General features: G+C 45.3%; 1 protein-coding gene across 1 annotated transcript in view; it reads right to left on the bottom strand.

The window, feature by feature from the left end:
- Window positions 1-19,169, bottom strand: part of LOC126475356 (proton channel OtopLc) — a 763,792-nt gene extending 744,623 nt beyond the window's left edge. Inside the window, exon 1 of the mRNA XM_050103169.1 lies at window positions 18,874-19,169. The gene's annotated coding sequence lies outside the window, so the exon portion shown is untranslated. The remainder of the gene's footprint in view (window positions 1-18,873) is intronic.
- Window positions 19,170-21,941: the final 2,772 nt, after the last annotated feature.

The following is a 21,941-nucleotide window of genomic DNA, read 5'->3' as shown; positions in this document are numbered from 1 at the left end:
ACAGCGTACTGGTAGAATGCACAGTAGTTGTTTACAGTTGTTACTTCAATCTCTCACTGCAGCTGAATGAGCTGACGTCGCTTATACGACAGACATAAATTCGGCCTCTGAACATTCTGGGCCGACGGTGTATGAGTGGAACGTTTGTTTATTCAGCTTAGGTAAAGAAAGTTCTTGCTTACTCGAGTTGCTGATTTTATATTAACTACTGTATGAGATACTACGCTCCCGTTGATGAGCAGAGTCAAGATGCGACACTAGAGGTGTGATCCTCTAAGGAATAAAAACGATGCCGATAAGAGTCCTAGGGTACATGAGTGGTGCATAATTTGAGAAATCAGTCATCATTTGTTAATGTCAGAGTGTGAACACAACAAGAAGTCAGGAAAGTTAAGGCTGATTGTTCCGTAGACAACAAAATCGTTACAGACAGAGCCAAACCTAGGAATGGAAATGATAGTGAAGGAACTATCCCAGTATGTGCTTTACTCCTCTTCGGGAAAGTGGAGAAAATGGCGTGTGAATGAACAGGTGGAGATTTGAACCCCGCAATCTGGTATCTTGATCAGTACGCCACATCGCTATAGGTGAATGCGGCAACAGATTAAAAGCTTGTGTTTCGCTAGTAGCAGGCTTCAAACGAGCACTGGTTCAATCCCAGCAGTTCGCCATATATGCTGTCTCTTGAAAGAGGTTCAAATGGTTCAAACCAATATGGGACTTAACATCTGAGGTCATTAGTCCTCTAGACTTAGAACTACTTAAACCTAATTAACCTAAGGACATCACACACATCCATGCCCGAGGCAGGATTCGAACCTGTGACCGTAGCAGCAGCAGCGCGGTTCCGGACTGAAGCGCCTAGAACCGCTCGGCCACAGAGGCCGGCTCTTGTAAGAGGCGACAGGCGCATTTTGTCTGGTGTTTCGACAGAAACCTACAGTTTAGTGTTTGCAATGTATAGCTGGCATCAGCCCAAATGAAACTTCCTGGCAGATTAAAACTGCGTGCCCGACCGAGACTCGAACTCAGGACCTTTGCCTTTTGTGGGTAAGAGCTCCACCAACTGAGCTAACCAAGTATGACTCACGCCCCGTCCACACAGCTTCACTTCTGCCAGTACCTCGTCTCCTACCTTCCAAACTTCACAGAAGATCTGCGAACCTCGCAGAACTAGCACTCCTGGAAGAAAGGGTATTGCAGAGACATTGCATAGCCACAGCCTGGGGGATGTTTCTAGAATGAAATTTTCACTCTACAGCGGAGTGTGCGCTGATATGAAACATCCTGGCAGATCAAAACTGGCAGAAGTAAAGCTGTGAGGAAGGGGCGTGAGTCGTGCTCGGGTAGCTCAGTTGGTAGAGCACTTGCCCGCGAAAGGCAAAGGTCCCGACTTCGAATCTCGGTCCGGCACACAGTTTTAATCTGCCAGGAAGTTTCATATCAGCGCACACTCCGCTGTAGAGTGAAAATTTCATTCTAGCCCAAATAAAGACCACTCAACACATCTTTTATGCGACGCCCAGCATCCACAGAAACCTGGGGTTTGTTTCCCGTTACAAACAAATTATTTTTGTTGTGACTTGGCAAGACAGCCAAGTCACTATGAGAGGAAGCCGAAAGGCACCCGTTTAAGCTCACGCAGGCTGGCGTGAGGTCTGGAACAGGTCAGGGATATGAGACTAGCAAAAATAGTACGTATCCGTTGGAATAATTAACTTTAATCCATAATTCGTGAACATTGGTCTGACGGTACATGCATCACAAGATAAATAGCAATTGATAATGGCGCCTTGCTAGGTTGTAGCAAATGACGTAGCTGAAGGCTATGCTAACTATCGTCTCGGCAAATGAGAGCGTAATTTGTCAGTGAACCATCACTAGGAATGTCGGTTGTACAACTGGGGCGAGTACTAGGACGTCTCTCTAGACCTGCCGTGTGGCGGCGCTCGGTCTGCAATCACTGACAGTGGCGACACGCGGGTCCGACGTATACTAACGGACCGCGGCCGATTTAAAGGCTACTACCTAGCAAGTGTGGTGTCTGGCGGTGACACTACAATTTTCAAAGCGGAATTTTAAGTGCCCATTCGATAGAGCAGTCCCAAAGTAGTCTAGTCTAGCCGACATTCGTTTTTTCGATATTTATTAACAGGAACAGTAAAACACGATGAATAACGAGTACTCTAGCAGCGAGTGGGCAGCGCTGCTTCATGGCGGTACCAGTTAGCGCGTCCCTGAACGGTGCCGTCACTGCTGGGGTACCGGGTTCGATTCCCGGCGGGGTCAGGGATTTTCATCCGCCTCGAGATGACTGGGTGTTTGTGTTATTTCATCATCACTCATAAAAGTGACGATATTGGACTGAGCAAAGGTTGGGGATTTGTACGGGCGCTAATGACCGCGCAGTTGAGTCCCCGACAAACCAAACATCAACATCATCATTGCTGGTATACTGGTTATTATTCATATTTTACTGTCCTTATTAACACATGGACTTCTTTGGGACGATGCTATCGAATGGTCATGTAAAATTTCACTTTGAAAATCATGTTCGGCACCGGAGACAAACTGACTTTTCCCGTTGACACAACGCATGAAACGTGTGTTGTACCTAACGACTCTTAGGAGCGATACCCCGTATATTTTGAAAAAGAGAGAGAGAGAGAGAGAGAGAGAGAGAGAGAGAGAGAGAGAGAGAGAGACCAACAAATGTTCGGAAGTAAGATTCGTTTACTGATTCGTACGATAAGACGTACAGAGTCACTCCAAAAACAGAACCTCTAAACACTGAAACCATCAATTAATGAAAAGCTGGAGTTATAAAATGGTTCAAATGGCTCTGAGCACTATGGGACTTAACATCTGAGGTCATCAGTTCCCTAGAACTTAGAACTACTTAAACCTAACTAACCTAGGGACATCACACACATCCATGCCCGAGGCAGGATTCGAACCTGCGACCGTAGCAGTCTCACGGTTCCGGACTGAAGCGCCTAGAACCGCTCGGCCACCACGGCCGGCTGCTGGAGTTATAAATGTTGCTTTTGGGGAGGCATTTGTTACGGCGGAAGCTAAAAGTTTCAGTAGTTTTAATCAATAACTGAAATATTTAGATCTAAAATCCGATCGCACACGCACGCACGATCATACATACACACACACACACACACACACACACACACACACAATTGCAGCCTGTCGGTGGCCAGTGTCTCAGGGAGAGTTTTGTGCGTAACAGGGAAAAGTTACGTAATCGAAATAACAGCAATATCTTCCAGTGTAGCTCTTCCGATAGCTATTGGCGTTAAAAATTTCCGTTTTCTCTAAAATTACGGAACAGAAAATTTGCAAAAGGAAACATAACGCACTAAATTACAGAATGTATACGCCCAGCTCATGATTAACACTTAAGTGGAACATGGAGTGCAGTTTGCATTTAGTGACTGAATTATACCCAAATCTTAGGACGAAACGCAGGGTAACGTACTATGGTAGCGAAGAAAAGTTGTGGCTCATGGTCAGTTTATATTTGTGGTTCCTACCTCTCCAATACGAAACTATATAGATTTCGTGAGGGATTTTTAGCAGCATTCCTTTAGGTGCATGGAGCAGTGAAAAGTCAAACATTATAATTCCAAATGCAACAGATTAAAACAGTCAATAACAACTGCTGTTTATTCAGTAAAAGAGTTGGTATAAACCAATGCATTTGCAGCGATCTCGCGTGTTTACATATGAAGCCTCACGATTCAATAAAACAAAAAGGAAGTCTCTGACTTTTTTGTCGGTGCATCACGAATGAACCATAGCTACTGTCAGTTTATGTTACATTTTGTTTGGTGACTGCTCATTGTGCAGAACCGTCAGTGGCAGGCAGGGTAAAAAAATAACAGCAAAATCACAGTGTTGGAAGAGAGGTGGGAGAGTGTGAAACACCGGCAACTGACTAATAAATATTCAGTAAAAAAAAGTAGTGGATTTTAGTGTTTCACATAAAACTACGAATTATGGTGGTAATAATGTTAATAATAGTAATAATATTTATAATAATCATCTTGCAACAGCTTTCGGAGATCTGACTGAAGGCTTTAATGAAGGTTTTAGGGTATTTCATGCTTCATCAGAGGCACCTAAGTGCTTTGTATTTTTCTGACAACCAATGTACATTCCTTTATCCAGGAAAATTCGTCAACTGAGAAATTGCGGGTCTACTTTATACTGTTTATCTTCAGATAGCAATGTACCTTTCACAAAAAGTAAAAAATTTGTTAGAGAAATTTAAAGACGGGTACGTAAATTACGACAGCACGCCACGTTCTTACAGTAAGTTAGTTGTGTGTAGACACACGTGTTGCATGCAGAATGTATAGCCGTTTTCTTGAGGGGTACTCACTCAGATGCACCGCGTCAGAATGACAACACCACGTGATCGATATAAACAAGAGTCGTCGTCGGCGGCGGCGGCTTCAGGGTCGCTGACACATGACAGGCGGCTGGGAGCCCTGCCTGCCAGCACTCCGCTGCTCCCCGAATAGCCGCTGCGCGTATTTACACGCACCACCGGCGCATTGTTTTGTCGGGCGAAGGAGCGCGTGTGGAGGCACGGGCGGGCACTGGCTGCTGCCTGAGGCTGGCCGTGTCAGGCCCACCGCTCGCCGAGGTGCGACTCCCGGGTCGCCGGGCCGCTCGCTCGCTCCTCCCAGGTGCGCCAACCGCCTACCGACTCCCTCGCGCCGATCGCTACGCACTTAGAGCTCCCTGCATCGCAATTCACTGCGCGCGACGTACGGCATTCGACGCTCGAGATCGGCCGGCAGAAGTGCACGCGGCAGCATTGTTAATTGCAGCGGCGACCGTCGGTTGCCATTGTGACGTACTTGCGCGATTGGCGACGGCCGCGTGCCGCCATCTGTGGAGGGGTCGCGGAACTATCTGCGGCAGCGAAGTTCCGGGAGCTATCGAGGGAGAGCGCGCGCGCTGTCGGAGTCCTGCGAGTGCGCGCGCAGTTTTCGTAGGAGGATAATCTCCAATTAACCGAGTAGCGTAGAAAGAGAGAGCTTAAGCGTGCATACACATTAACTAAATTTTCTGTCTGTGGACAACAATACTAAACAAATAACACTTTCCTGGCGTTTGCAGACTATATTATTCATTTATCGCGAACCGACTTCCGGCTTCCGTTGTTACAAAAGTAACTTTTTTTTGCTATGATATTTAAATTGTCGACAAGCATGTCATTTTTTTTTTATAACTTCAGTTATCTCTGCTTCATATGAAATGAAATACTTTCCTTCGTAAACAATTCTTACCTCAAATTACCAAATAAGCAGCAACCAGTCGCAAAATCATGTTTTCTTTATTTACTTTTGCAAATCGATTTCAACTGATTAACAGCCATCATCGGTGCTTTCAACGAATATGTGCCCTGAGTAACAACAACAACAACTATTACTACTACTACTACTACTACTACTACGGGCACATATCCGTTGGAAACACCGATGATGGCTGTTAATCAGTTGAAATCGATTTGCAAAAGTAAATAAAGAAAACATGATTTTGCGACTGGTTGCTGCTTATTATGTAATTTTATGGTTTACGGTCGCTGCGCAACTGGGAACCACATGGAGCCCACCATTCAGAACTTCTTACCTCATTTTATGTATCTTCTGCAGCGATCTCTATACTATCTGGGCACCGAACTGCTTTCCCGGTCAAAATTGCTCATACTCCGTTTCTTGCCTAATTACGACATGGCCGCCACGAAATGTCTTGAGAACGCAAAACGAAATACTTTTAGCAGCTTCCCGCACTTCAGCTTATTCATCGCATATCGATATAAAGACCACAGCCATAAATTGGTACAAAATTCTTTGTCGTGTACAGACCACTGGATCTTTTTTTCCTTTTTTTTTTTTGGCTTGTTACAACATGGCGGGCTAAGCAGATTCTCTATTAGTAATATCTGTGGCTATAAGCAATATCTGTGAAAGTTGCACGTTATTTTATCTATGGTTGCAGTATTTAGTTTCTGCTGTCGATGGTCTAAGACGCCAAAAGCCGATACGTGACACAAATAATATTTTACAGAACATCAGGCAAGTATTTTCTAGTTAATAGTGTACACTCGTCTTAGTGAATGAAAAGTTATATCTATGTTTGAAATGGGAATCAGAAGGTTACTGAAATTTCCAACAACGCTAGGGAAATACCAACTCCTACAGACCCCTACTGACTTACGGCGGAATGAATGGTGGTATGCAGGGAATTTATAAATTCCCCTTACAAACTCCTAATGGACACTGGATAAATAACGTTTTTAGTTGATTACCATATCGAGAGACGAACATTTTAACAACTACGAAATAAACATCTGAAGCAACATCTTGTACTTTCACACTTCGGTATAGTTAAAGTGCCAAAGTCTACTAATTCACTATTACTGTTAATTGATAGCCTCTGACTGACTTATTATCCGAATAATTCGCCATACGATTGTCTACAGTGTGTGTGTGTGTGTGTGTGTGTGTGTGTGTGTGTGTAAGATTATATATATACACACCTTGACGATGTTTTCAATCGAGATGAAATAGCGAAATATGGCTCAACTACATTCTCGAGAAGCTTTCTAACTGCTAAAACTAATTTGGATGAAAATGAAAGACGTAACTACACAAACCTACACAATGTATTCCAAACGACTCTGTCCAAGGCACCTAGTAAGAGGCGGTAAAGCGTGGGATGTTGGGCGGGATTATTAGATCAGCGCCATAAAGATTACCGTGGGTTTTTGCGTAAGTCACACTGAAATGTATATTGCCTTGAAATTTGTACAAGTTATTGCAAAGAATACTTTATGGTCAAAGGTAGATTTCAGTTTGTCACTGCAGTCTCCCTCCCCCTCTTCGCCCTCTTTTGAATGTATGACAGTAGGGACTTCTCATGCGGTAAACATTATAGGAAAATATAGTGGCGAAGTTGGTTTACGAACAGAATAAAACGAAAGTGTATCTGCAGTGTTCTTACAGACTGCGTAATGATTATGTTTCCTTTAGTTTACATCTTAAGCTCCAGGAGTCTAGAATTAGTTGATCATGCCGTAGTATGGTGTCATATAAAGGGAGATTTTGCTAAATGGAGACAAAGTGAAGGGAAATATCACAGAGGATACTAGGCAAAACAAAATCATATGGATTTATGACCGGAAATGTGTTCCAAGGGACGTACAAACATTTGAAGGTGGAAATAAAAGATCTTTGAAAATATAGGTTTTAGTGATTGAAAGCACACAAAGGGACGCACCAGGCAATTGGTTATGTTCTGCCCGTACTAGTGTTATACGGGCAGCGAACTATCAGCACCAGTTGAGCCTCAATGTGTGGCTGCCTCGTGGGACCCGTCATCTTTCCACAACACGTCACCGGCGAAGCATACACTATGTGATCAAAAGTATCCGGACACACCCGAAAACATACGTTTTTATATTAGGTGCATTGTGCTGCCATCTACAGCCAGGTAGTCCATATCAGCGACCTCAGTAGTCATTAGACATCGTGAGAGAGCAGAATGGGGCGCTCCACAGAACTTGAGGACTTCGAACGTGGTCAGGTGATTGGGTGTCACTTGTGTCATACGTCTGTACGCGAGATTTCCACACTCCTAAACATCCCTAGGTCTACAGTTTCAGATGTGATAGTGAAGCGGAAACGTGAAGGGGCACGTACAGCACAAAAGCGTACAGGCCGACCTCGTCTGTTGACCGACAGAGACCGCCGATTGTTGAAGAGGGTCGTAACGTGTAATAGGCAGACAGCTATTCAGGCCATCACATAGGAATTCCAAATTGCATCAGGATCCACTGCAAGTACTATGACAGTCAGGCGGGAGGTGAGAAAACTTTCATTTCACGGTAGAGCAGCTGCTCATAAGCCACACATCACGCCGGTAAATGCCAAACGACGCCTCGCTTGGTGTAAGGATCGTAAACATTGGGCGATTGAACGATGGAAAAACGATGTGTGGAGTTACGAATCGCGGTACACAACGTGGCGTGTGTAGTGCCAACAATAAAATTCTGAGGCGGTGGTGTTATGGTGTGGTCGTGTTTTTCATCGAGGGGGCTTGCACCCCTTGTTTTGCGTGGCACTGTCACAGCACAGGCCTACATTGATTTTTTAAGCACCTGCTTGCTTCCCACTGTTGAAGAGCAATTTGGGGATGGAGACTGCATCTTTCAACACGATCCAGCACCTGTTCATAATGCACGGCCTGTGGCGAAGTGGTTACACGACAGTAACATCCCTGTGAAGGACTGGCTTGCACATTGTCCTGACCTGGATCCTATAGAACACCTCTGGAATGTTTTGGAACGCCGACCTCGTGCCAGGCCTCACAGACCGACATCGATACCTCTCCTGAGTGCAGCACTGTGAATAATGGGCTACCATTCCCCAAGAAATATTCCAGCACCTGACTGAACGTATGCCTGCGAGAGTGGAAGCTGTCAACAAGGCTAAGGGTGGGCAAAGACCATATTGTATTCGAGCATTACCGATGGAGGGCGCCACGATCTTTTAAGCCATTTTCAGCCAGGCGTCCGGATACTTTTAATCACGTAGTGTGTCTGTACGTGCTGCGGGTGAGCCTCTCGCCCCTACTGAAAGAGGAAGAATCGCTCGTGCGAAACCCAGCTTGCCCTTTTCTCACATGATACACTGTGAACTATGGATGAAGGGCAACAGACAAGTCCCATACTTCTAGATTTCCGGATAGCGTTTGACACGCTGCCCATTGCAGGCTGTGAACGAAGGCACGAGCACGTGGAATAAGTTCACAGATATGTGAGGACTCGAAGAGTTCTTAAGTAACAGAACCTAGTATTTTGTCCTCGACGACGAGTGTTCATCACAGACAAAGTCATCGTCAGGAGCGCCCCAGGAAAGTGAGATAGGACCGCTGTTGTTCTTATAAATAAATGATTTGGCGGACAGAGTGGGCAGCATCTGTGGTTGTTTGCTGGTGAGTCTGTGGTATGGTAAGGTGTCGAAGATGGGCGACTGTAGGAAGGTACAAGACTACTTAGACAGCTAGCTCTAAATGTGGAAAAGTTTAAGTTTATGCGGATGAATAGCAAGAACAAACCTGTAACATTCCCATACTGTATTACTAGTGTCCCGCTTCACAGAGTCAAGTCGTTTAAATGTCTGTGCGTAATGTTGCAAAGCTATATGAGGTGGAACTGTGGTTAGGGAAGATGAATGGTCGAGTTCCGTTTACTAGGAGAATTTTAGAAAAGAGTGGTTCACCTGTAAATGTGACCGCATGTAGGACGCTGGTGCGACCTATTGTTGAGTACTGTTCGAGTGTTTGGGATCCGTACCAGATAGGATTTGAAGGAAGACATCGAAGTAACCCAGTTCAGACGCGGGCTGCTAATTTGTTACCGGTTAAGTCCGAACAACACGCAAGTGTTACGGAGATGCTTCGAGAACTCAAACGGGAATACCTGGAGGGAAGGCAACGTTCTTTTGGAGAAACACTATTGAGAAAATTTAGAGAACCGGCATTTGAAGCTGACTACCAAACGATTCTACTGTCGCCAACATACATTTGGCGGAAGGACCACGAAGATACCAAAAATTGGTGCTCATGCAGAGGCACATAGATTGTCGTTTTTCCCTCCCTCCATCTGCAAGTGGAACAGGAAAGGAAATGACTAATAGTGGTACAGGGTACCCTCCGCCACGCACCGTTCGGTGGATTCCGGAGTGTGTAGATGCCTCTCTTGGGACGAAGGGTAATGTGAGTGGTACATTATGGGGCTGCAGTTCACTTCCGCAGCCCCGTGCGGAGGTATCTCGAGAACATCTACTCCGACAACACATTGAAGTTGAATCGATGTTGATGGTTCGCTGCCACCGTACCACTAAAGTACCAGTACATACAGCACATTCCCACTTGCCTGTACAAAAATGGCTGTTCTCAAGTACGCTTTCAGGAAGGGAAATCTACAATGGCAAGGAGCTTTTATCTCCATCTTCTAGTGCGTGTACCTCCATTGGAAGGCATATTCAGCCGTATTCCCATATGATCTTTTTTCCTCCTTATCCTCTCAGTAATCGTTTCCTGCAGATATAATTTAGCAAATTCACTGTGTACGTGAAGCCGATACAAAGAAGAGGATTGACCGAATGCCCCGGATCTGACATTAATTAGTGGAAAAACAGCCTGGCCATCGCGAGCTAAGTTTTCCAGGTTTTCCCTCTGGCGTGGCGCGGGAGGATTCTTTCAATACGCGGTCATGACTACTTTCTCCACGTCCACTAGAGACAACCCGTAATGGTCTTTGGGTCAGTGGGACACTGAAACCTCGCTCTGAAATTTATCTCTAAAAGCCACAGTCGCTGATGTTTATTGTGAGTTTATTAGGTCACCAGAGAGAGCACGCGTAAGCATTTCAGTTCGAGAAGAATGCAACTAAAATGAAGATGCCGTGCTGAAGGAATCCACCGCGATATTCTCACGAAATGTCATGCAAGGAACAAAAGAGAATAGGACGGGTGACAGGGAGGATTCGACAAAGTAACGACCCACCGACGTCGATGTCATTAGAGATTCAAGAGATTTAAAAAACTGTAGAAAATCAGGCTGACGAAAACACTGTTTGTACCCATGCAAAGCCAAATTAAAAGGTAGTGCAGCTGTCCTCATTTAAATCACAATAGACAAATGACATACAATAAAAAGATATTACAAATGAGGAACGACAAAAAAGATCAGAACGAATGAAAAGGTAATGGGCAATTGGGAAAGGAAACTTATTGAAGAAGATGACTAGCAAATGACTGAAGTGGTCCAATGAGGGTGTAAAGACAGAAGAAGTCGAGTAGGAAGAGTAGAAGAGAAAGGAGGAGGAGGAAAAATGGTTCAAATGGCTCTGAGCACTATGGGACTTAACAACTGTGGTCATCAGTCCCCTAGAACTTAGAACTACTTAAACCTAACTAACCTAAGGACATCACACACATCCATGCCCGAAGCAGGATTCGAACCTGCGACCGTAGCAGTCGCACGGTACCAGACTGTAGCGCCTTGCCGGCCGAAGTGGCCGTGCGGTTAAAGGCGCTGCAGTCTGGAACGGCAAGACCGCTACGGTCGCAGGTTCGAATCCTGCCTCGGGCATGGATGTTTGTGATGTCCTTAGCTTAGTTAGGTTTAACTAGTTCTAAGTTCTAGGGGACTAATGACCTCAGCAGTTGAGTCCCATAGTGCTCAGAGCCATTTTTGTAGCGCCTAGAACCGCGAGACCACCGCGGCCGGCTGGAGGAGGAGGAGGAGGAGGAGAAGAAAACTGCCCTCAAGCCGAAGGCTGGTCTGATGTCATTAAGCATCATGCTGCTGGATATGGCATGTATCCATTCTCACCCCTCTGATATGAATTTCTACATATTTATAGAGCGACTTCCAGTTTAACGTGGATTCCGAAACAAGTCGCAACCCGGCAATTGTCACGTGTCCTAATCTCTGCTACAGTCCGCCCCCGGTAGCTGAGTGGTCAGCGTGACAGAATGTCAATCCTAAGGGCCCGGGTTCGATTCCCGGCTGGGTCGGAGATTTTCTCCGCCAGAGACTGGGTGCTGTGTTGACCTAATCATCATCATTTCATCCCCATCGACGTGAAAGTCGCCGAAGTGGCGTCAAACGAAAGACTTGCACCTGGCGAACGGTCTACCCGATGGCGGGTCCTAGTCACACGACATCTACTCTACATCTGCTACACATGAAACAGTCGATTCTTGATAGGAAAGTCGTAAGAGCGACTGTGAACGTTTGGAATAAGCTCAGTGCCTTCAATTACTGTGGCGTAGCAGTGGGGGAGCTCAAACCGACAGCATAGTACTTATGTTAAGACACTGGTTACTTATTCTTAGGAGTGAGCCAAACAACGAACTGGCCTATTCCTATTTAGGTACCCGATGGTTTCATTAAATTACTTTAGCGTCTAGTGACTACACGACGTTATTCCCTAACTGGCCTTCACTTATTTCCCGTAAATTTATTTTTATTTCTTTAAAATAATTGTATTTAACTACTGGACCACATAGCCAACACGCCAGTGTATTTTTGCCGTCTTCAGATCTACATTATATTTCCATTAGTACTCTTTACACCAGATGAAGTTCGAAGTCGAACCCATTACAAAGTCCGATGCAGAATCGTAACTCAGGTCTTCACTTTACGAGGCAGTGAAGCTACCTCGAGAACACTGTGGCCGGATTCTTGCTTCCTCCTTTACTTTTTCTATCAGTTCAGGCCGATATCAGGAACAATGATTCAACAACAGCACAGCCAAACATTTCGGCCAGTCCCTTCTAACTTTGGTTGCAGGCAGATCTAAGATTCTTACTTTCTACTTTGTTTGTTATTTGTGGAACACATTACGAACATCATTATTGGTTTCTCCATATTTTTTATAATTGTTTTCTATAATCATGGCATGTCTTTTTTTCTCTGATTTTATTGGGCACATCACTCTTGAATCTACCCGACTTTTACTTTAGTAATCATTTGATGTTGCTTCACCACAGCACAGTGTAAGTCATATTTCATGCCAAAACTTTTACATTCCTGTTTTGTTAAGTACTTCAGTATTCACCACATCATGTATTTATGTTGTCTGTTTCCACAAGAATGTAGCTTCAATATAAAACCATAACTGACTGCAGAGTAAAATAAAGAACTTTTTAGCAACTCTAAGCAAATATCTTGTATAACATATAGCCCCTTGACTGAGGGAACTATCCTCCAATGTGAGTACCAGCACTGTGGGGTTCATGATCTCCCAACTCCAATTGGAGTGGATATGTGGGCAAAAACATGTTTTTTCAGCCCCTGGTGCATAGGCTGCCCTGCAAAACAGGCCTGTTGAGTGGTAACTATCAGCCTTACAACTCAATTTGCTTTGCAGGTCAGCTTAAATATCAGGGCCAAAAAAATGGTTCAAATGGCTCTGAGCACTATGGGACTCAACTGCTGAGGTCATTAGTCCCCTAGAACTTAGAACTAGTTAAACCTAACTAACCTAAGGACATCACAAACATCCATGCCCGAGGCAGGATTCGAACCTGCGACCGTAGCGGTCTTGCGGTTCCAGACTGCAGCGCCTTTAACCGCACGGCCACTTCGGCCGGCTATCAGGGTCAAGAAACGTTTTGCTGGGCCCAGACATATAGGCTGACCTGGAGGGTAGGTGTGTTGTTTTGGGAGTAGAATGGCCTGCTCTAGCTACCTGCTTTGTATAGTAGTCTATATGTCAGGGGCAAATAAGTTATTTTCAAGCCCCTGATGAGTAGCCCATCCTGCATGGCAGGCATGTTGCAGGAGGAGTATCAGCTTGCTTTATTGCTGCTATTGGATTAGAGACAGACAAGCAATTGAAGAATGGAAATGGAAAATTTCTAAGTGCCATTCGTTCGCAAAACGCCTCCTCAGTGCTATTGTGTTCTCGATACTTTGTTACATATCCCTAAATTTTGTTTACGTGACAAATCACAGTGAAAATGTTTCAAACATCCATTACTAGATGCTCCATGTTCGTGCACCAAGTAGTGCTTCTCAATGGGGTTCCAATGCCATGCAACAAGGTCATGTCTATTTAGCGTGGGATGGCTTGAAGAGGTAATGGACAAGTTCTTGATGAGTGGGCACAGGTTCTTGCGCTGCGAAAGAGGTTTTGCAATCGTAGAGAGATGAAGAATAATAAGAAAGGTCTTTCTTCTGCAAGATTTACACAAAATTGTAGAATCAGCTAAGGCTATGAACCAGTACTTCCAATGATACAAACGATCTCTTTGATTTTGAAGATTCTACTGAAACACTTGTCTATGTAGGCGTGTAAAATCTCGAAATGCAGTATAATCAAAGTACCTAGTACCCATCCATCTCAAACAGCTATATAAAATTTCTAACTCAAACAGAAGAATGGAAATGTCAATGTATTCGAAAAAGGAAAGACCATGGTAGATGTATGTCATGCCGCACCTCATCTGAAAGACTAGCTATTCTTATCAGTTGCAGAACGGAAATACCTGTTGATGTTACCATTTCCTCCTCAACAACGCCGGGACTTTTACTGCAAGCTTTGCAACATCTGATCCCAAGAATGGAGTTGCGTAAAAAATACGAGAAAATATAATTTTTCCTTGAATTTAATTATTTCCTCTTGTAAACAATTTAAAAGAAATGTGAAATGGTTTTTGCTAACTTCAGTTCTATTAGTAAAAATATTACTGTTGTATTTCTGTACTTGTGTTATCACAAACAGTAGTGTTTCTACGTTCATAACACTTTAAACCAAAATTTTTTATTGGCACTGATAAGCAGTCAGTTTCCTGATATGGGACTTAGTAAATTCCTAATAAGTTATTTATTCTCTTATTTATTGCATTATTTTTCGCAGCGATTAGGTTGACAGCATAATACCGTACTATCATAATATTTTCAATGTTCTGTGTGATAATAAGATACGTACAAAAGAAGATAAATTGTTTTTTGATTTTCCTGGAAAATATGAGAGGTGGCACTTAGAATGCTTTCCATTTCCACTCTTCAGTTGGACATGGCTGTTTCAAACGAACCGCTGCAACATTAGCTTTAAGTGGTTCAGAGAAATCAGAGAAACCTCGGATGGACTCACGGATATTTAAACGGCTCTCCTCTCTAATGAGATTTCAGTTCTCAACCACTGTGCCACGTTGTTCGGTAGTTTCATTCCAGGTACTGCTTGCTACCTCGACTTCATTTTCTGCTTATTTGAACAACGCCAGGAAACCAGTTTGCCGGAAGAATTTCTCTAGCATTTCTCTCTCTTGTAGCTTACCTCTCGTTGCCTTTTCCCTACACGGACGAATGCTGCTTACCAGCTTTGCCTTCAAAATCACTGAAATCATGCGCTATGACTTATAGGATGAATTTTTTCAAAAAAAAAAAAAATGGTTCAAATGGCTATGAGCACTATGGGACTTAACTTCATAGGTCATCAGTCCCCTAGAACTTAGAACTACTTAAACCTAACTAACCTAAGGACATCACACACATCCATGCCCTAAGCATCCATGCCTGTAGCGCCTAGAAACGCTCGGCCACTCAGGCCGGCCGAATTTTTTCATCAATCTAAATCAATAAGTGATGTTGTCCGAAATGTGTGTGAGCTTTGCAGTTTGACATCACTTAGATGAGGGAGTGTCAAATCCTCTCTTATTTATTCAGTCTGCTGTTAATTCGAATCACAAGTCTGAGTGGACCCCATTTCAAAACATGCAGCAGTATAATTCGACGTAACCTCCGGGAGTCCAACTTGGCAACTCTGCATTAGCCGACAGCAATGACTACCGGGAGTCCACTGTCTCGTGTTGGAAAATTTACTTATAAACCAGAACGGCGAGTATAGTCTCATTGTAAACCTGATTACTTCATCATACACAGTACGAGAGACGTATCATTTCAAGGCCCATAACTGCTGAAAATTCAGCAACATTGAAAATTCTATTGCGCAGCCAGAGTAAAGCATTTACTATTGATGAAAGGCGCTGTTTATAGAGCAGTGTGGTTTGGAGCAAACTACAGCTACATTCTGTAAAAAAAATAGCAGTCTGTCGGCCATAGTGCTCTAAATGTAATACAAGAATACAAAGACTAGGTCTACCGTCTTCTAAAGAAGTTCTTTTATTGTGTTTCTCCATACAACAATGTTTACCTCCAGACGTCGTACAGTGAACAAATACAGCATACAACAGCAATGAGTTCTTTTTGTTCGTACTCTGATTTGAAGCAATCCTCGACCCAAATCAACGTATTAAAAGCGCTTTCTTCAGTGTAGTTGACAGAAATGTATAATATCAACATGCGGGCATAGGAGGGGAGCAATGACATTTTGTTATCTATATTTGGCTGGAAAGATCACAAAATCTATGGCCCTTAGCACTGAGTGAACCTATACAGCAATATGACTTGCAAAACTGCACTATTAACGTACAAGTAATACTTTCTACGTTTAAACAAGACAACTTCCGGAAGACAAAAGCCGAATTTCGGAAACCGTTTTTCGCTGTCGTGTTTACATGTTAAGGTCTGAAGCAGTTTTGCTAGACTGGGCAAATAGTTTTCCGATCGTCAGTTATTTCACGCAAATGACCTCTAGAAATCAGCCTTTCTGGTTTGTGACTTGGTTAACACCCTGGCTGTTTTCTTCCACTAAATATCGGAGGTACCTAACTTTCATGCTTAGTCTAAAATTGCGGCCATTGCACAGTACAAAAAGTCACAGCGCCCAGATTAGGCGGACATTCTTAGAAACACAACGTAACCTAACAAACTAAGCACGTTTCTAGAACGGTTGTTCGTTTACGTGGGAGGGAATATTGTTCGCAGTAGTGAAATCCGGCAGCCACAGTCGCATTTTCAGAATTGATATTGCAGTGTTTACGGGATCAAACATCAGCGGAATCAGGAAATCGGTTTACGAAATTCGGTTCTCAGAGCACCGCGTAAACAAAGTGATTGCTGGAAAACAGACACGAGGCAGAAACCGAGCAGTACGGCATAACAGCTCGAGGGCGGAGAGTAAAGTGGGCATTCCTATTGTCAACAGAATGTACCGTGGCTGAATGAAAAAAGTTTGCTTCCAAACAGAACACACAGTGCACACTGTAGAGAATTTCAGTGTTCATCAGATACTTTCTGTGCAATAGGAAGAGAAATGGGAGTGCGGAATCGAACGAAATACGATTACTTTGTAAAGAGTCACCGGGGACCATGCATCCTCCAAATTCACCATGGCCCTTTCGCAAATGAAAATGATTCACGGTGCTAGTCACAGATTCATGACAAAAAAATCAACGAAAAGAAAGCACGTCTTTCTCGAACAGTTCACGGAAAAAGAATATGCTCAGAAAATATCCCTGAACAATCTCCGAAACTTTGTCGGCATAGGCGGTGCTCAGCCTGCTATGTCATTGCCTAGCAGCAAGTGCATGCTACCGTTATAGCGCGTAGTTCAGTCTGTTGTTGCATCGATGCAGCGGTGTAAAAAAAGAGTTAGGGCTAGGAGGCAGGGAGGGAGGGGAAGGTAACAGTGTGCGTGGTAGAACACAAAACAACGGCGTCGCGTGCAGACGCCGGCCTCACGCGACACTAGCAGCGTTTTTCGTCAGAATATCGACCCAGTATTCGCCGAGCGTCGCTTCCGCCATAGCGGCCGTCCTCCGAGGATAGGCGGCAGTGGACTCTCCCGCTCAGGGCAGACGGTATGTCGCCAACCACCTGTTCCCTTCCACCCCCTTGTCTCATCCTCCACTCCCACCATGGCCCTTTCGCAAATGAGAAAGATACACGGTGCCAGTCACAGATTCATGACAAAAAAAAGGACGAAAAGAAAGCACATCTTTCACAAACAGTTCACGGAAAAAGAAACTACACCATCAGTAGACTGCTAAGCTTTCACTTTCGCAAGGAATCAATTATGTATGGAACAAAAAAAAAAAAAAAAAAAAAAAAAAAAGGAAATAACCAGAAACTGGTACTTTTATGTTCCCAAGGTCATAAACTCTTTGGATCTTACACTGTCCTCTAGGGAGGAGTTTTGAACAACTGTCTACAGTCGAGAACCGGGTAAAAGTTACGTAATGGATTTCCCCACCCCGTCCACCTTCATTATTCGTAGCTTATGTACGATATATGTACGAAATATGCCTCAAAATACTCATCGGAGAAGTGCGCATTATGTAATGTCCGTTTTGCGAATTTATCTTGTTTCACTTTTGACAAACACGTTAGATATACTAAAGTGCATTGAATATTGCGCGAATGTAAACATTACACTGCGCTACGTATCAGTTCGTTTGCCGCAACCTTTATTTGGCACTACACTCCCGTTGGCCTCGCAGAGTCACAACCAGATAATGACCTTGCAACCTAAGCTGTACTTCGGTCTACTCTACAGATCAATCACCATAGCAAAAAAATTCAGATGGGGGAGGTTTGGGCACTATCACACTCTATACGGGACTGGCCAAGAAAGCACTGTGCGATAGCCGTGGACAAAAACACACTGCGAACACTGGGAGGATAGAGGAATGGAGATGGGAGAGTGGAAGACTAAGAAAGTGACTAAGACGGGGGAGGAAAATCACGGTGGGGGAAGTAAAAGAAGCGGCGAAAGCTAGGGGAGAGAGGGGGGGGGGCAGGAGGAGGTGGAAAGCGAGAAGTGCAGCGGAGGGGAGGGGAGCAAGTCACCTCGAAACGCAGACAGACACGATGAGCGGTTGGTGGGAGTCGGACAAGCAGAAGCTAAATTTTTAACATTTTTTAGCAGCTACAGCAACTGATATTGTTTATATGAGAATATACAGCCTACAGTTGCAGGTTAACTGCAAGTTAACCTGCAACTGTAGGCTGTATATTCTCATATAGCTAAATTTTTGTTTTTCGATATGGCACAGAGATTCGCGAATCGCGCTGCTGACTAAGTTCAATAAGAAATTTGTCTTTCTCTGTGTAACGTATCTCGAACGGCTGCAAAATGGCGAAAATCGCGTCACGTTGGAGATCCCCCTGTCCCGAATACCTGGTCGCCTGGTAATTGGGCTGAAAAGAACAGTGACTCTGTAATGGGAACGAACGCAAGGAGCCCTCTCTGTTCTCTGGAGTGAAAGAAAAGCAGTTAGAGCGAAAGAGAATCGATGAGAGATGATTCCGTATTTATGTATGTCCTCCACCTAGCTACTGCGTCGCTTGAGGGAAAACAGCTCTTGTAACCATTCCACGGTATTCGGATGGTATGCAAAGGTATTAGCGGATTGTGGACGCACTTACCTTGCCATTGTTTCCATCATTCGAAGGAGAGCGTCATACGGGGGCGTCGCACGGTACGTTTTTCCAGCCGGTTGCCCCGCGACGCGGTTGCTTCGGCGACGGCTAGCGGCGCTCTTCAGTTGTTTGGCGCGAGGCGCGTTTCGAGAGAGAGTGAGTTCGGCGTGCGCGGAGCGGCGCTGCGAGCCGGTCGATCGGTGACGGGGCCCGTCGGCCGTGAGAGTAAGGCACGGCACGGAGAGCGGGCAGAGAGAGAGGGGTCGCAACTGGGCCGCGGCGGAGCACGGGCGTCGCGGCCTGCAGAGCGGGCGTACACTGGCGGCAGCCAGCCGCCGCCCGCTTCCCGCCAACAACACGCGCCGCTGCCAGCGCCGCCCGCGGAACGCGCCGCAACTACTGCCCGGCCGCGCTACTCCGCCTCGCGAACGCGGCTCCTAAAGCAATTAAAGCGCCACCGCCGCGCCTATTAGCGCAGCAGCGCCGCTGCCGCACACACGCGTGCAGTGTCGAAAACTGGCGAGTCGATAAAAATATCGCGAGTCTACCCGACGAAATGAACGCGATAAATAATACGAGCGGGGGAGGCGAGTCTCCCCTGCAAGACCCGGGCGATCATCATAGGCCGCACACCACCCGCTCCTTCCGCCTCCATGGTTTCTACCTCACCATTTATGGCCGTCCTATCCACCTCACTCCTACCCTCAAACACCTTGGCCTCACACTCGACCACCACCTCACCTGGACTCCGCATCTCCTTACCATCCAACACAAAGCTCACAACAGACTCCGCCTCCTGAAACTCCTGTCTGGCGGGACGTGGGGTCTGCATTCTTCCACCATCCTTCACACCTACAAATCCTTGATCCGCCCCGTCCTTTCTTATAACAGCGTTGCTTGAATTTCTGCCCCTCCCAGGTTCTATAAGGCCCTCGATATCCTCCAACGCCATGCACTCCACCTCACCTTCCGCGTCCACCTTCCATCCCGCACGTGCATCCTCTATGACCTTCCCTCAACTCCTTTTCCGTGAACTCATCCACACCCTGTATATTGTCCACCGCCTTGATCCCCCTCACCCCCTGGTGTCTCCCTTCCTCTCCACCCCCAACTGGTTGCTGCACCTTTACCATTGTGTCCCACCCTCTCTCCATCTCCACACCATCTCCTTTCCCAACACAACTTCCACCGTCTACCCCTCCCGGATGATGAGCTTCGCCCTGACATCTACCCTTCCTACCAACTCTAACCCCATCTTCCTGCCTCCTACTCAGAGCTCCCTCTCCTCCCCCTCCCTTCTCCTGAGCGGCTTCCCCCTCCTACTCCCCCTCCCTCTCTTGTGTCTCCTTTCAGTGTCTCTGCACTCCCTCCTGCCCTGTCTTCCCTCTTCATCTCCTGCCCCACCAGTCTCCTGCCTCTTAGAGTACCTGCTGACACCCCTACTCTCCTCATCCCGCCCTCTCCCCTGGTGCCCCTTGCTCTCCCCTCCTTTTCCACCCTCTCTGCCCTTTCCCTCGGCAGGTCCCACCTGGCAGTTTCATTCTACGTCGTGTGTGCTCCAAGTGGGTTTTAAATGTGTCGTTCCGGAGTGTTTTTAATACTGTGGCCGACTTTCTCTATGTTTTAAGAATCGCCAACTGGTTTTTTTTTAACTTTCTGGTGACTTTTTTAACTGTCCCCCATGAACGTCTCCCTGTCAGTCTATTTCTACCTCCATTTCCTCCCATTAATCTGTTTTATGTTCCCCTTTTTTTATCGCCTTATGTATGTAACATTTTATTCTTATTTTAGTTGTCATGTTACTCGGCTGAAGAGCGGTGGATTGTGCCGCTGACAGCCCTCCCCTGCCCCTATGGGGTAAGGGAATGAAATCACAATAAAGAAAAAAAAAACAGGCGAATCTCAAAAAGGTTCCTGCCTTTGCACAGAAAGGATAAAAAACACGACACACCTGGAAGGAATAATCCACATGGGACAGAAATCGGCAGATATGATGAACATTTACAAACAAACGATTACAATTTCAGAAAAATTGGAAGAGCTATTCAAGAGACTGAGCTTCACTAATTGAGCAAGTCAACAACGCTTGGTCCACCTCTGGTCCTTATGCAAGGAATTATTCAGCTTGGTATTGACTGATATTGTTGGATATCCTCCAGAGGTATATAGTGGCATGTTATGTCCAATTGGCGCGTTAGATCGTCCTAACCCCCAGCTAGTCCGTAATGCTCCAATCTTTCTCAATTGGGTAGAGATCCGGCAACCGTGCTGGCCAAGGTAGGGTTTGGCAACCACGAAGACGAACAGTAGAAACTCTCGCCGCGTGCGGGCATCTACATCTGCATCTACATGTACTTGGTCACTCAGCAGTTCACACTTAGTGCCTACAGAGGTTTCGTCGAACCAATCTCAAGCTGTTTCTCTACCAAAATGTTCAAATGTGTGTGAAATAGTATGGGACTTAACTGCTAAGGTCATCAGCCCCTAAGCTTACACACTACTTAACCTAGATTATCCTAAGGACAAACACACACACCCATGACCGAGGGAGGACTCGAACCTCATCCGGGACCAGCCGCACAGTCGTTTCTCTACCGTCTCACTCTCGAACAGAAAGGAGCCAAAACGAACACTTAAATCATTCAGTTTTCTCTTATTTTATTACGATGATCATTCCTTTGTAGGTGGCGGCAACAAAATATTTCCCCAAACTGAGGAGAAAGTTGGTGATTCAGATTTCATGAGAATATCCTGCGGCAGCGAAAAAGTCTTTGTTTTGATGACTGCCATCCCAATTCATGTATCATATCTGTGGTGATCTCTTCCATATTTCGCGAGAATACAAAACGAATTACGCTTCTCTGAACTTTTTCACCGTCCTCCGCCAGTCCCATTTAATGCGGATCCCACACCGCACAGCAGTACTCCGGAAAAAGGCGGACAAGCGTAGTATAAGCAGTATAGTAGCCCTGTTGCACTTTCTAGGTGATCTGCCAGTAAATCGCAGTTACCGTTTGCTTTCCCCACAACTTTACCATGTGATCATTCGAATTCCGGTTATTCCACCTTCACGC

The sequence above is a fragment of the Schistocerca serialis genome, chromosome 4 (assembly GCF_023864345.2).
Source record: "Schistocerca serialis cubense isolate TAMUIC-IGC-003099 chromosome 4, iqSchSeri2.2, whole genome shotgun sequence".
NCBI lineage: Eukaryota > Metazoa > Arthropoda > Insecta > Orthoptera > Acrididae > Schistocerca > Schistocerca serialis.
The sequence above is the reverse complement of the archived record's forward strand: the minus strand, read 5'-3'. Positions and strand labels throughout refer to the sequence as shown.